This window comes from Papaver somniferum, chromosome 3 (genome assembly GCF_003573695.1).
Source record: "Papaver somniferum cultivar HN1 chromosome 3, ASM357369v1, whole genome shotgun sequence".
Lineage (NCBI taxonomy): Eukaryota > Viridiplantae > Streptophyta > Magnoliopsida > Ranunculales > Papaveraceae > Papaver > Papaver somniferum.
The window spans coordinates 90324738-90331716 of record NC_039360.1 but is presented as its reverse complement, the minus strand read 5'-3'; the positions used below and the strand labels follow the sequence as shown (position 1 = coordinate 90331716).

Genomic DNA, 6979 nt, shown 5'->3' with positions numbered 1-6979 from the left:
ATTATGAAACTCAGTTTTTCTCCAGTTTGGAACATCAGATGTTGTCATCATAACATAATTAGATCTGGTTTTGTCTCGTTTAAGATATCTGCAATTCCTTTGCAAGTGACCTGGTTTTCCACAATAAAAACAATGTTTAGTAGAATGGAAAAAGTTATGTTCAGTGTTACCTGAATATGTATGTGCTTGCTTTGGAACTTGACAGAATTTCCTCTTTTCGTCATCGGCAGTTGGTAGAGATATTTTACTTTTGTCAACCGTGGAAGGTTTTGGTTAAGAAGAATCTTTAGCTTTGACAAATTTTACCTCTTTGCAAATACCAGGAGCGTCTATTCCTTTATATCCCAATCCTCGTGTATCACGATGAATTCTACATGCTCCCAATATCGAGGTTAATTTTTTTGAGCTGCTATTTCTAGACAAGCTCTCTTTTAAGCGCTAGTTTTCTTCTTCCAACCTTTTGACCTTTTCGAGTACAAAAACTAGATCATTCTTGGATGATTCACATTGAACTTTGAGATCTTCTTGTTCTGAATCAAATAACAAGTTCATCTCAATGTTCTCCACTTTATCTAGCTTTTCTTGAAGAATAATTTCCCGATCACGACCTCCGTCAATTTCTTATTTAAGCTTTCGTATTTCGTTGAGATAATCTCTTGCACCACTAGAATCAAGTTGGTCTTGCAAGTCTTAATTCCGACTACGAAGTCTGTCATATTTAACTTTCTCACTGAAGATGGTGCTTTTAGCTTCCGAGAGTTTCCGATGACATTCTTTAAGAAGATTATTAGCAATTGGATCAACATGGAACACTTTTTCGTCAGAATCAGTATCCGAAATAATTTTTCCAGAAGCTAATGCAGTCTCGCCTGCGTACTCTTGGGGATTATAATATTCAGGCCAATCATCAAGAGTAGGTAAAGAAGCTGCATATGCCGATTTTCTACGGCTCCATCTAGGACATACTGAAGAGATATGCCCGAAACCACAACAGTTATAGCATTGTACATCATCATTAGGAGATGTTGTAACTTTAGAAAAACTCTTTTTCATGTCTCTCAAAAATTTTCTAAATTGTAATGGAGTAACATCCTTAGTATTTGGCGAACCAGATTTATCCTTAGAGGATCCAGAATTGTTTGCAGCTTTTAAGAGAAATCACCTCTTTTCTAGATGCGTGTTCATTATCAAAGATCTTTAACTTTCCAACAAGAGTATTTATGGAGAGTGTAGAAAGATCGTTTGCTTCAACAATGGCATGCTTCTTAGAGTCGTATCTAGATGGCAGCGCTCTGAGAATTTTCATCACAGTGTCCTTTTTAGGAATAGCCTTTACCCAATGCAAAAGATGCATTAACAATTTCAGACACTTTGTGATTAAACTCATCAAACGTTTCTTCATCTGCCATACGAAGGTTTTCCCAGTCAGATGCTAGGTTTTGAAGCCTCGCTTCTTTCTCTGCGGCATTCCCTTCAAATACGGTTTCTAAGATATCCCAAGCTTCTTTAGACTTATTGAACGTAGTCACGTGGTACTGAAGATCTAGGGTAATGGCATGGATGATAGCATTTAATCCTTTATAATTTTGCTTTGCAGCAAGTATCTCGGCAGGACTGTATTCACCAATATTCTTGGGAATGTTTACATCACCTACTACAAAATGGGAGCATCATAGCCATTGACAACATATACCCATGATTTAAAATCACGTGCTTGAAGGAAAGCTCGCATAGCAATTTTCCACCATAAGTAATTAGAGCCATCGAAGACTGACGGTTTGTCTGCTCTGATACCAATCAGATTGCTTCAAACACAGACTTATAAGGTCTTAGCGTGTTTGCCTGCTCTGATACCAATTGATAAAGCGGGGGTCTAACAACCACACCCAATATTTAGTTTGGAAATTTGAGAGGACTTACTTCAATATTCTTTCAAGAGAATCAACTAGACAGTCAGACTCAATCTTATAGAAAAGTATATCAAGGAGCAATATCTCTATTTCAACACAATCAGAGTTAAACAGAAACAAGTATGTAAACCTGATTTTAGTGTGAAACTCTTGAACCAAAATATTTTGTGTTAATCACAACCTATTCAATATCCACCGTGTATAAACCTCTTTAAGCAACAATCACTAAAGGAATATTTCAACACAGTGTCTACTTGAAACAGGGTTAGTCCGGACTGGTCTAACAATATGAAAATAACAAAATCAATTGTTCAAGATCAATCAAGTCTTATCCAACAAACAAGGTCAGATTTAACGACTATGATTGATTAACGTACAACCTGTATTATTTCAATTATATAAATAAAATATAATGCGGAATGGAAATAACACAGACACCGGGAATTTTGTTAACGAGGAAACTACAAATGCAGAAAAACTCAGGAACCTAGTCTAGAATAAACACACACTGATTATAAGCTGTTACACCAATTTCCTACTACCTATTCGGACTAGATGTAATAACTTCTTCAGCACAAATAAAACTCCTAGCACAAAACCGATTGTCTTTAGGAATTCTTCTCATTAATCTTCTAGCAGAACCCAAGTCTCTCTTTAGAAGATACACCAATACGATTGATACGATTCGATATTTTGTTTGCACAAAACACCGTTTTGATTTTCCTTTAGATGTGAATCAAGGTTTTGGAAATCTTGTGTTTATTTTGATAAAAATAATTACTAGGTAAAAGTAATATCAAAACAAAGATGTAGATTAGGGATTATTATACTCTTCAATAAAGGAAGAGAAACCTAATTATTCTACCACAAGAACAACTAGAATAAATCTAGAGATATCTTGTTTAAAACTTCTTAAGGATTTCTACGAGATGCCTTAATCGAAGTTTTCTTTCTAGCTTCCCATTTCGACTAACAAATGTTGGTATACGATCGAAAAATGAAATCTATCAAAACCTAGGGTTTATGATCAACAACTCTTGAATGGTTTTATATCAGAAGAGAAAACCTTAGAATAGACAAGAGGTGAAAACCCTAGATTACAAGTTGTATAATCAATCACGAAGATTAATCCAACTCGGCTTTGTGATCCCCAATACAAAGACTTTTATCTCACTCTTGTTCACGAAGAACAAAAGACATGGAAAACAACCTTAGAGAGCTTACACCAATTTTCCAAAGGGGATGAAAACGTGTAGCATTCACGAACTCAATATTTATAGTGAATAGGTTAGCTAGCAATCTACGCTAGGGTTTAGATTATTTTCCTTTTTCAAGACTCTCCTAATTTTGGGAGTCTTTCCTAAGTTACAAATATTTTGCATGAATAATTAAATAAATAATTAATTAGCAAACATTGTATTTATGTGAATAAATCACATTTTAACTTAGGCAGGAATTAAAAGTTATCACAAACACTTTAATAAGGTAATCAAATATGTTTGGATTAATAGCCAACTTTCCTAGATAAGGAAGCACAACCAATTTGACTAAAAAAAAACTTCTAGTCACGTAATTGGGCTCAAGTCCGTGGACCGTTACAAGAAGTCCATGGATTGTTTCCTACTAACGAACTGCAACAGTTTCAGCAATGCTTATAATTGTTGTTTTAATAAATCACCCATAACCTCATCATTATAACTCGGAACTAAGTGATTCTTGGCTCGTTGAATTCGTAATCTCATTCACTACAACATGAGAACCTTTCCAGGTATAAAGGTTATTGTCACAAAAGTCGTGGCTCAAATAACCTCGAGTATATAAACATAAATATACATTTACCGTCATAGAAATTGTTTCATAGAGTGAGCATTTGTTTGGATAGATTAGAAAGGTAGAATTGAACAAGAATCCAAATGAAATCAATTAACTCATATCTTTGTTGATGAATTCCTTGTTGATGTCTTCTTGTAATCTCAATCTTCATCCTTCAAGAATAGCCCTTCTTAGACCTAATCTAATCCGAAACCATGTATAGTATACTAAATCAAGAATGCATTTTGGCAACTAAAATTGACAACTAACTTGACATACCAACGCTAGTGGGTTCAACCGAGCAGTGCTCTAACAATGTTCCGAATAGATGAGATGGTACTCCCCATTCTTTTCTAACCTTGTTACCCTCGTCAGTTAGTAATGTGTATGGAAGCCTGAATTTCTTCCCAAATGCCTGTAACAACAATAATGAAATTTTCAGTCAACGGGTTTGAACAAATATGCACTTCTTTTAGTGTGAAACTCACACCAATAGACTGTTGTATAGTTCCTACTACTAGTACCAGAGTTGGAAAACATACAATATACAAAGAAAACCAGAACATTAACGGAACCCGGAAGAACTCATAATTACCTTATGTGAGTCCAGACCGTCACCACTAATTCCGAGTCACTAATTTTTCTTGAACTTCTCCTAAGAATCCCTAAACGCGGAGGCCTATGTGATCAGAGGGAATACACTTAAAAAGTGTCAGAACAAATGCTCGTCCCGTCTTTTAAACTGCTTGGTAGGGAACCAAAATTAGTTTTCACATTTCAGATTAATCAATTCGAAGTAATTGCTTATAATGGAATGTAATACAGTCCATGTAAGTGATACCGAGACCATGTTTGGGGAAATAACATATGATATCTATTGGTGGAGGAGGCATCTTTATCCCGAGACTCTGGAATTTATATATGATATCTAGGGAAAGACGTTTTCTCCCGAAACAGTTCCTTGTTTAGAGTATGCCTCATGTTTTCAAGGTCAGGGAAGAGGTTGCAAATGACTGTAATTTTCTACGAAAAGCTTTGTTGAGTCCGGGATAGATAAAATGTTTATCAATTTGTTAATTATCACTAAATATGCATTGGATGATAACATCAATTATCATAACTTTAGTAAATGAAAACATCAATTAGCACATCATAAACAGGGGATAGGTTCATCTATCACAATTTTAGTAAATGAAAACAAAGATTATCACATCAAAATCAGGGATAAATACATTTATCACAATTTTAGTAAATGAAAACACCTATTATCACATCAATTTTTAGGGATAATAAGTACATCGGTCACAATTTTAGTAAATGAAAGAACCAATTATCACACCAATATTCAGGGATAAGTACATCTATCACAATTTTAGAAAATGAAAAAACCAATTATCACATCAATATACAGGGATAAGTACATCTATCGGAATATTTGATCCGTCAATGAAAGTAAATAAGTTACTTATCAACTAAATTATTAAAAATCACATTCGCGAAAAAACAACAACTGCCATTTACCTTTTCTTATTACCCTTGCTTGTGTTGGTGTTTAGGGTCATCTTTAGTTGTTGTTGGATTTCCGGTTTACTTTCTCTTCTTTAATTTCTGGAAAGCATGAACTGGATTTTTAGCATCAACCTCTACCACCAAGTTTTGACATGTCTTACTTATCCCTTTCGCTAAGAAAGGGGAAATAAAAATTGGTGATTAATCTGATTATCAAAGAGTCAGATAAAGCAAAACAAAAAAACTTTCACCCGAATACGTTCGCCAAGGAAAAAACATAACAAACATTAACTGAGCACAATCTATCAATCTTTGAACTTACCCAATCATAGAGAAAACATTACATCCAAAATTATCACACAATCAAATAATGCATGGGTTATCGAACAATAATCAATTAATCTAGCCATCGATAATTATTTTTCATTCAATTTCACTAAAAGTAGATAAGAATCTTACCGAACAATATGAAAACTGTGATAATAGGGTTTCTATGTTTTGCATTATGGTAAACCGTGAAAATACAAGAGCTCTGATTATTTTTAGCTTGAAGAAAGAAGAACCAAATGAAGAAAAACATATTAATGGTGATATATTCAATTTCACTAAAAGTAGATAAGAATCTTACCGAACAGTATGAAAACTATGATAATAGGGTTTATATGTCTTGGACTATGGTAAACCGCGAAAATACAAGCACTACGATTTTTTTAAGCCCCGAAGAAAGAAGAACCAAATGAGGAAAAAGATTTCGCAGGATGATAAAAGAGAAAATGAGGAGTCGATGAAAACTATGTAAGCTTGATTGTTGGGATTTTCCTATATTCTTGGAAGATCCGTTTTTCACAATTTTCACGTAAGACCAAATTAAACACAAAATTGGTTAAAAAACCAAAATCAACAATTCCTGGGTGAAAAAGACAGTTAGATTTTGATACTGTTTAAATGGACAAAAATGTAAAAATAGTAAGGATGTAAACAGTTTCATCCTACCCATTTTCAAATACTTTTTCTTATTTTTAATTTACATCAGGATGCATCCAGTTTCATCCTTACTATTCTTTAAGCTTATGTTAGGATGAATCCAGTTTCATCCTTGCTACTTTTTTAGTGTCCATTTCACCCATACTAATTTTTACTCGTCCATTTGAACCATGTTCTAAAATAGTTGGACAAATGACCCATTTTCCGCAAATTAAAAAGAAAAAGTAAAAAAGGAATTAAAATCAGATATTAAAAGAAGATAATTACTATCGTAAAAGGTTAATATAATAACATTAGTCTTATAACTAATTATGGGGTTCGAAAATAAAGTATCTTAATGATGGGTTTATCAGAAAGAAAAAGATCAAATGGGCTACAAATAATTTCCCCTTCCATTTGTGTTTATATCTGTTTATTACCACTACCAATCCCCATTTTCTTCTTACTCTTTATTTTGTTTCATCGGTACATTACATTTCATTGTAAAATAGCTTTAAAAGCTTCTTTCTTTTTCCCGGAACGACGCAGGCTATTTCACAGCATGATGATCTCTGCATGCTCGTTTTATCTCTATTTCACAGCATGATGATCTCTGCATGCTCGTTTCATTGTAAAATAGCTTTAAAAGCTTCTTTCTTTTTCCCGGAACGACGCAGGCTATTTCACAGCTTCTTTCATTTTCGTGCATATCTGTCGGGTCATCCCGCTATTAAACTGCAATCCAGCATGATACATGTTGTACATGCAGTTAGTGTACATTTCCT

General features: G+C 34.0%; 1 long non-coding RNA gene across 2 annotated transcripts; it reads right to left on the bottom strand.

Annotated features, from left to right (window-relative positions):
- Positions 1 to 3917: 3917 nt before the first annotated feature.
- Positions 3918 to 5977, bottom strand: LOC113361464. Of its 2 annotated transcripts, none has more exons than XR_003365131.1 (4): positions 5691 to 5977; positions 5244 to 5404; positions 4318 to 4464; positions 3918 to 4137 (listed from the first exon to the last, which is right to left on the bottom strand). It is a non-coding gene; the product is annotated as an uncharacterized LOC113361464 (long non-coding RNA). The 2 variants fall into 2 exon arrangements; XR_003365132.1 differs by having other exon boundaries at positions 5244 to 5330.
- Positions 5978 to 6979: the final 1002 nt, after the last annotated feature.